Raw genomic sequence first — 9,080 nt, forward strand, 5'->3', positions numbered from 1 at the left:
GTGGTGAAGTTCCAGACATTGTTCAAAGACTAGAAATTTCTTAAGGAAAAAAAATATCATTGTTTATTGGCTTAATAGATTAGCATGCAGTAAGACTGACTTTGTGTGTGTGTAATGTAGAGTCCTATGCATTTTTTAAAAAGGTTTGTTTATTTATTTAGGTGGTACTGGGGATTGAACCCAGGACCTTGTGCATGCAAGGCAAGCACTCTACCAACTGAGGTGTATTCCCAGCCCCAAGTCCTATGCATTTTAATATGTGTGGAGAATCAGGATACGTAGCGACTCCATCATTCCCAAATCCCCCATGCTATCCCACTTAATTCGTATACATCCCACCCCTGACCCCTGGCAACCACTGATCTGTTCTCTGCTGCCATAGTGTTAGCTTTTTGAGAGTGCCATAGAAATGGAATCATTATTGTATGTAGCCTTTAACAGCTAGCTGGTTTCTTTCACATCTATAGATGTTTCTTTTGCAGTTCTTCTAGTGCCTGTCTGCAGTCAACCAATTCTTATTTTTCATTCATCTGAATTTATTTCACCTTTATTCCTGAAGGATATTTTCTTGGAATATAGAATTCTGGGATGACATTTTGTTTTCTTGCAGCACTTTAACCTCATTGTTCATCTGCCTTTGGGGTGTGTTTCTTTCACCAATTGCTTTCATGATTTTTGTGTTTAATTTTTTAGTAATTTGATTAGGATGTGTTTGGGCGTGTATTTTTTTGGGTTTGTCCTGTTTGGGGTTCACTGAACTTCTTCAATGTACAGGTTTGTAGTTTTGGCTAAAATTGGGGAGTTGTCAGTCTTTATTTTTCAAGTATTTTTCTCCACCACACTCCTTTTTCCTGTCCTTCTAGGACTCTGATGATACAAATATTAGACTTTTGGGGAATTGTTTTGTAGGATCTTGAAGTGCTGTTAATTGTTTTTTAATTTTTATTAAAATATTGGATAATTTCTGTTGCTGTTTTCTAGTTGCTTGACTCTTACCTCTGTCATCTCTCTTTTGTTGAACCTATTTAGTGAATTCTAAAATATGAATTTGATTGTTTTATGTTTTATTTATTCATTTATTTAGCTTATGCTTTTTAGAGTGTTTACTCTTACTTCTTAAAGCATTTTTCTACTAGTTGCTTTAAATTCCTTGACAAATAACTTTCACATCTATGTCATCTTGGCATTGACATCTGTGACTGTATTCTTCTCTGTGGGTTAAGATTTTCCTGGTGCATATGCCAAGTAACTTTGAATCATATTAGGGACATTTTGAATATTGTATTATGAGATAATGGATCTTATTTAAAACCTGTAGATAATCTTTGTTTGTTTGCCTACTGCTTAGCAGGCAATTGACTTAGTTGATTTGGATTACAAGTTCTCATTAGCTTTCTGAGATTGTGGTTGAAATGTCAGTTCTGTTTTCGAAGTCTTGGCAGTGCTGTTTAGATTTCTCTTGGACCACGATTCTCTTCTGGTCAGGCTGAGACCTAGATGTGTTAATCAGCTTGTTGTTGAGATAATTAACTTTTAAAAGGAGGAAAGATATGGCTCAGTCCCTGTTCTCTTGGTCCCATTGCTCTGGGCCAATGGGGAATAGGAACATAATCATGGGAGGGGCTGGTCTCCTGATATCCCTTTTAAGGACACCCTCTCAGTATCTCAGCGATCTAACTTCTGCCACAGGGCCTCACCTCTTGAAGATTCCACCACCTCCCAACATTGCCTCAGACTGGGGACCAAGACTTCAGTACACAGGCCTTTGGGGGATATTTACAGTCCAAACCATACAGTGATATAACTGTTAATTCAGTTCTTACATTCTTTGTTATGCAGTTTTTGATCAAATCTAAGCATTCATAGCTTGGGGATAAGCCCCAAAGCCTACAAATAACTTTTTTGCGTTTTGTGTTTCCCATGCTGCTTCCCCACCATAATCTCTCCAGAACTTTCCACTTTCCTAAGATTCACCTAGTTGGTTAATCATGCAAAAAGCTGCAGCTTTATGGACCCTGCTCTTCTGTGCACTTATTGTGTCTGTGCCCCTGTTTAGGATCAAGTGGTGGGGGCACATGAAGTAAAAGATGCTCGTGAGACCACTGTCCTCTGGTTGGAGAGGAAGTTTTCCCTTCCTCAGCATTTTCCACGTTGGGGGCCTTCCATGCTGTGGCTGTATCTGTAGGAAGACTCCTTTCTCTCATCTTGAACCTGACTATGAGACTTTAACAGAATAGCTCTCTGATGCCCACTTCATGCTACCTTGAGTCCTACCAGAGGTAAATGCAGTTAGTTTGGTGGTCCTTTGAATTCTTGTTTTCTTCCCCAATCTACCTGCTCTTTTAAGAGTCCTCACATAGCTGTCCCTTGCATTCTGTCCACATATTATAGTATATCCAATAGGAGAAGCAAAACAGAACCTTGACTTTTGCTAAGCCATTTCTCCAAAATCCCTTTGGTTTGAGAACTGTGAAGTTTCTTGACTACAAGGGTAGAATGGACACATCATGCTAAGGGTATATGGTGGCAGTTGTCAATTATATGAATTTGCATAGTTGTATATGAGTCCTTATGAGGCATGGAGAATAGATGCTGTGAGCTGTTACAGGCAATGTAATAGCTACAAGAGAGACCAAGCCCTTGTCACAGACTGAAATGGTAGTCATCTTCTCCTCTTCCTAGCCACTACTCACAGGAAGAAAAGCAATTATGGGCAACGGTCGGCCTGCAGCTCCATCGTTAAGGTCGACTAGGCACATATGATATTTAAGATATGGAGCAGATAGCCCTGCATCTCTTTCCAGGTCCTGTCTGAAACTTCTTCTTTAATCTGTTTTTTTTTTTTTTCCGCCAGCCACTTGTTATGGAGTAATGTAACATTAGGATAGAATGACAGATCCAACTCGGAGAAGGAGTGGGTGGAGGGCGTATGTGAAGAAATGAGGCTCTTACATGTTGTAAATATTGTTATCTAGCCTGGAGCCGTCTGTGGGGGGAAAGCTGCAGTGCAGAAAGCCCTTTATTGATAAAGATAGAGTTGCTCTTGCCAATGTCACCCAGGGAATAAACAGCTTGCCTGCCATAAAATCTCATTAGTCCTGCCAGGTGAATGAAGAAATGTGGCCCCATGCTAACTAAAGGCATTATCTCCAGACCTTCTCAGCAATGTGTTATGGGCCTATTTGAAGATTTCAATTTACCTGTAGTAGGTTTGCTTCTTTCATTCCAATGGCGGAAAATATTCTGCTTGTCTTATTGTTTTGGATTCATTTTCAGAGAACTGAAACTACCATAGGCTTCTCTCCAAAAAAGAAAAAAAAATAAAAAAGTTAAAACACCAACCACTTGGCCTTTGTTCCCCAGCACACACAAGCTTAAAGGAGATTTCAGTTTATGCAGTGACGGGCCAGTTGGGTGGGTATACAAGCTGAATAACGTGGTTGACATACTCCTGAGTCTATTTGGGGTTGAAAAACATGGCGAGAGTCTAAAAAATGCCTCCTGAGAGCCTCTGAAAAAGACATTATAAAGTACAGTAATGTTTTCCTCTTTTATATATTTGGTTATGTAAAAAACATTAATTCTTTCAACAAACGTTTACTGAGTATGTCTGAAGGCATGGCTGGTGTTAGGAGTCGCAGAAGCTGCAGAGAATACCTGCTTTGCTTTCTCAGGGCTTGCAGTCTGCTTGTGAAGACAAGCTACACTCGTAGGTGTGGCCTGAGCATTTGCAGTCACTGGGTCAGAAAGCCCTGCCAAGCTTCAACTTCCCTGGGTCCTCACTTCCCATGTTCAACTGGTTGCCAAATTCTCTAGATCCTATTTCCAAAACTCTGAAACTGGGTTAGTTTTCCTCATCTCACGGCTGCTAGGTTCTACAAAGCTATTACTGATTATAACTGTCTGGACTCTAGCAATCTCCTCCTGATCAATCTCCAGTCAAGTCACGGATCTGATCACATCTCTCCCCTCCGCTAGAAATTCCTTCGTGGTTCTTCATTTATGTCCAGGTAGGCCCAGATCCTTAGCACTCTATCCTGGCCCTAACTTCCTCCTTCATGGCTGTCTTCCCCTGAACCTGTGATGTAGTGGCTCTCAGAAGGCCATATATTTGCACACTCCCGTGCCTTTGTTCTTGATATTTTTTTGTTGTTGTTGTTGTTTATAATCCCCACCCCTTTTTGTTGCCCTGACAAGTAAATAAAATTTGACCTTCAATACCAAGGTCAAATGCCACCTCTTCACTGTGGCTGATTAGTGGTTATAGCTCCCATTTCTAGGATGCAGAATTTTGTTTAGGTATCACCCATTCCAATATATTCATTAAACAATACTTTATTATTGGGCAAGAGCAGATGATCAGCTGCTGAGAGAACTAAGGTAATCAAGGCACTAGTGCAGTGGAGAGATGAACTTTAGGATAAACCCATGCAATGGCAGATGTAATGGCTGAGACTCCAGAAGGCAAAACTGAGGACTCCCAGGGCGAAGTCACACTATTGCAGTCTGGCATTGGAAGCTCTCAGCCGTGTGGCCTATGCCTGGAATTCCTTCACCAAAGGATTTCACCCAATTTTAAACAGAAAACTACACACTCCAGATGAATGATTCCATTCTTCGCCGTCCCCTTCACATCTCCCTCCCTGCTGCAAAATCTCCTTCTTTTCCCTGCCTATATTTCATTGTCCAAATGTACTTCTTCATCACCTTTAGGTACACAATGAAGCCGGATTCCCTCAGAGTTCCTTCTCTGCATTTTTGTAGCTCTTATGGTCTGAACTACTCACTTTATATGTAATCATGAAGTGTTTTGGATTTTTGTTTAACATTTCATGGGCATATGCTCTGTTTCTCAAGTGGAATACAAACTGCTTGAGGTCAGGGACCACGCTGTGGAATAATTTTTAGATTTTAGGGTGGTATATAATTAAAAAATGATGCCTTACACGTGTAACTAAATATCTTGTTGAGACTTTGCACATAAATAAATCCATGAATCTGAAAATAATCTTTTATTAGACCATGTGTCTTGTTTTATAACTTTAAAATATGCTAGCTATTTTTATAGGTGCTAAAGAATCACGAAATGTGGTGGCAATAATAGCAAACATTTATAGACTTCTTACTGTGCTTTGCGTACTTTCCCTACTTCTTTTCTGGATAATAACTGCCTAATTCTCCTGACAACCCAAAGACGCTGCTACTCTGGTTTCTCCCATCCTACAGCCAAGGAAACCAAGGCACAAAGAGGTGAAGTCATTGCCAAGGTCAGGAAGCTGGGCCTGGTGTCCAAGCGCTTAACCACAGAACACACTGCATCTCATTCATATAAGGACATGAAATGTAGGCCCTGTTAAGGAGTAAATTACAGAATTGTAATTAGAGGCCAGAGGAGAAACTATGAAGACCTTGTCAGGATTTATGTCTCAGAGGTGGTGAGACGGAATGCGTCCTCTGGGTCATGAAGGTGTTGCGTTCTAACAAACTCAGGAGAAAGAAGAGTTCATTATCTGTAGGGTCTATTTTTAGATTCTTCTTCTTAAGACATTATAAAGAAAAAGATCGTCTTCAATTAGATTACTCTGTAAATGATACGTCTGATCTTGTTATTGTTATTTTTTAAAATGTTCTACCCAAACTCTGGTGAACTTTGTTGAGTTTTTCATTAAGAAAAACCCTGGGCCAGGGTTGTGGCTCAGTGATAGAGCACTTGCCTAGTATGCACGAGGCACTGGGCTCAATCCCTGGTACCACATAAAAATAAAGAGATAAAGGTAGTGTGTACGTCTACAACTAAAAAAAAGAAATCTCTTTTCAAACCTATAAAATGTTTCATCTCTTTCATTTCAATAGCTGGAAATTCTCTCTTCGGGGCCTTAGTTTCTTTAAATATTTTTAGGTTTCCAGATTCTTCTGTCAGCTCTGGAGGAAGCCAATTTTGTCCCTACACCTCTGAGAGTAGTCCAGTCCCATCTTTTGCCTAATCACTTTTGCATCACAGTGAAATGTTGCCTAATTACCACTTTTGTGGGATCCCAGAAGTGTAGGTATTTGTCTCCAAGCTATTGCTCTGCACTATAAAATCTCAGATGAGAGACAACCCTCTTCATTATTTAAACCTCTAGGACCTCTAGGTCTTATAATAGGAGTTTACCCCAATCCAAATTATTTGAAGTCTTGTGAAAGAAGTGATCAAATGAGACAGTGAAACTCATCCCAAGAGCACTTCTAAACTATCAGTGGAAGGGACTATCTCATTTGGGTGGTTCCCAATTCCAAAGGGAACTTCCCCCAAAGTCAAATCCTTTTATTATTTTGTTTCTTCATTTGGGGGATGAGAAGCAAATTCAAAGGTTAATAGATGGTGAAATGCTACTTCCTCTCCAGTGGAGACACAAAATCAAACTCTAATGATAGCAACACTTGGAATTTTACTGGTTTCTTCCTTCTGATATTGGCTTCTTTAGGGACTTTAAGATAAGTAGCTGAACCAATCTTTTTACTAGAAACTACTTTTGTGTGGATTAAAAAAAATCACACTTTTATTTATAAGGTAAATTTATGCTTATTTGTGTTAACCCGAAAATGAAACATTATACATGTACAATTTACAAATACATTGGAATTCAAAGGAAGGAATTAATATCAAATGTTGTGTGATTATTTCCTTATTATCAGTAGGGAAAATTGTAGAATTGGCCACTAGTTGGTTATGTATTATCCTTCAAGATCTTTTTTTTTTTTTAAGTATACAATTTTCTATTCACTCTGGCATAGGGAAGGTATGGTGGAATGCTTTCGAGAAGAGGATTTTGGTGGAGGAACAGCAATGGGGAAGAGATTCTCTGCCCAGGATGCTCTGATGTGTTTACTGCCTTATCCACCCTTGCTTCCCTCCAACAGTGGCAGTTTAGAAATGGATCTTGAAATGTCCCCTAAAGGCCTGTGTATTAACAACTTCGTGACCAGCCTGTGGCACTATTAGGAAGTGGTAGAACTTTGGGAGGCAGGCTCTAGTGGAAGTATGTCAGGTCATAGGGGTGCGCCCTTAAAGGGGATATGGGGATCCCAGCCCTTCCCTCTTTCTCTCTTTGCTTCCCTGGTGAGGTGAACAGGCCTCCTCTGACATGTGCTCCCATCATAATGTATTGTGCTGCCACAGGCCCAAGGCAATAGGGCACAGCAACCATGAACTGAAATCCTGAAACCATAGCCCAAAACAACCTTTCCTCCTTTTAATTTGATTATATCAGATATTTTGTCACAGCCATGGAAAGCTGACTAACACAATAGGCTTGCTGTATATGTGTTGGTGGTTCTTTAGGATGATTATGGTTTGAGTTCAGTGTTCAGATCCTGGATTTCTTTCCCAAGAAACCTCAGATCTTCTTGACTTACATACTTCCATCTTTGTAACAAAGGGATGGGTATTTACAGAACCAGAAGCTGTGTCCATTTAAAACTGAGATCCCTTTCAGTAGCCATGAAGATGATAAATAGTCTCAGTAGCAGTAGTTTCCAATCTTATCTGCATATTAGAATAGACTTGGAGACTTAAAAAAAAAAATTGGTGCTCAGTTCCTTCCCTGCCCCAAGATTAAAGTGGTAAATGGTCAGTGTGGGGCTTGGAAACCTGTCTGTCTAAAGCTCCTCAATGAATTCCAGTGGACACAACACTGAGAATCCCTGCTCTGAAGTTATGCCAGGAAGAAGAGCCCCCTCCTTCACTGATCTGTAGCTGATTCACCTTGAGATATGGTACCCACAGGGGTGCTTTATAGATGACAATAAGCTGAGAAATTACTGAACGGTTGTGATGAAAGTTACTGCCAAAGTAAAAAGATTATAATAATTATGACTCTGGTTATTGTTAGAAAGATTGCTAGTATCTGACATCTGTGGATTACCATGTGGGTTACAGAGCAGTTCCACAATACCCGCTGTATTGTGCTCTTAAGCACCTGGGAGGCAGATAGGGGTGGCATCATTGCGTATAGTTTTTATAAATGAGGAAAGGAAGCCTGGAAGGTTGAATGGTTAGTCCAAGATCACACAGCTGCACAGGTTTCTGACTGTTATCCCATTGTAACAAATTGGTACTATGATAAATTAGAAACCCAGACAGTTCTATTCATTTACAAGCTGTGTAACCCATGGGCCATGGTTTAACCTCTCTAAATCTGTTTCCTTGCCTACAAAAGGAAGCTAATACTTGTACCTATCTCACAGGACTGCTGTGAGGATAAAATGAGATGAAACACCTCACAGAGTATAAAATTCAGAACAAATATAAACAGTTGCTAGTGTTATTAACTAGAGGGAGAACGCAGTAGTTTGTGGGGTCAGGATATTTATGATGCTGCTATTGTGCTCTTGGGATTTTCAGTGAAGCCCAAAGCTTGAGTTGTTACCTTACAATATCTCATTCTTTTTAATATGATCTGCTTCTGTTTTTAATTTGGTCCATTTGTTAATGTATCAGATTGGGTTGCAGAATTGCCCTCAGCACACTGGGCTTCCTGGGGTCAAAGGAGTATCTGAAGGTGAGACACTGAGTCTGTTTGGGGATTCACTCTGCTCTCCTCTGCTGCATTCCTGAACGTTCTGGCTCACCCTGGCATCTGGAGCAGCTGCAGGACATGTCCTTAACTACCCTCCCATAACCTGCCGCATTACCTCACTTTGGCTCCCTGGTGCTATTTTGGAGGGCCTGGATTAGTCATGTGGGGTACTTGATCAAAACTCACTTGAACAGCTCTTTTTTTGCTGCACACCGGGCTTCGCTGTTGGAGAGCAGACCAGGGTTGGGAGAGCAGTGTCTGAGGGATGTCTGAGGTTTCTCACCTAAGAGATGAAAGTTGTGAAACTGTTAAGAAGAGGGATGAAAGAGCTGAGACCTTTGATAGTACTTAGTTGTATGTATAAAGACGGTTCTTATTTATAAATATAGGTCATTTTATACCTATTTTTTGTTTAGCTCCAGGAAATTCCACTATATTTTTTTTCATAATTCTCTCCAACACAATGCTCTACATACAACAGATTTTCACTAACTGCTGTCAGGAACATCTTTGTAACAT

General features: G+C 40.3%; 1 long non-coding RNA gene across 1 annotated transcript in view; it reads right to left on the minus strand.

Moving 5' to 3' along the window:
• LOC143411555 (uncharacterized) overlaps window positions 1–8,798 on the minus strand; it is a 28,648-nt gene extending 19,850 nt beyond the window's left edge. The window contains exon 1 of the long non-coding RNA XR_013092869.1: window positions 8,748–8,798. This is a non-coding gene — a long non-coding RNA (uncharacterized LOC143411555). The remainder of the gene's footprint in view (window positions 1–8,747) is intronic.
• Between the last annotated feature and the right edge of the window lie 282 nt (window positions 8,799–9,080).

Source organism: Callospermophilus lateralis, chromosome 12 (assembly GCF_048772815.1).
Source record: "Callospermophilus lateralis isolate mCalLat2 chromosome 12, mCalLat2.hap1, whole genome shotgun sequence".
In the NCBI taxonomy this organism is placed as follows: Eukaryota; Metazoa; Chordata; class Mammalia; order Rodentia; family Sciuridae; genus Callospermophilus; species Callospermophilus lateralis.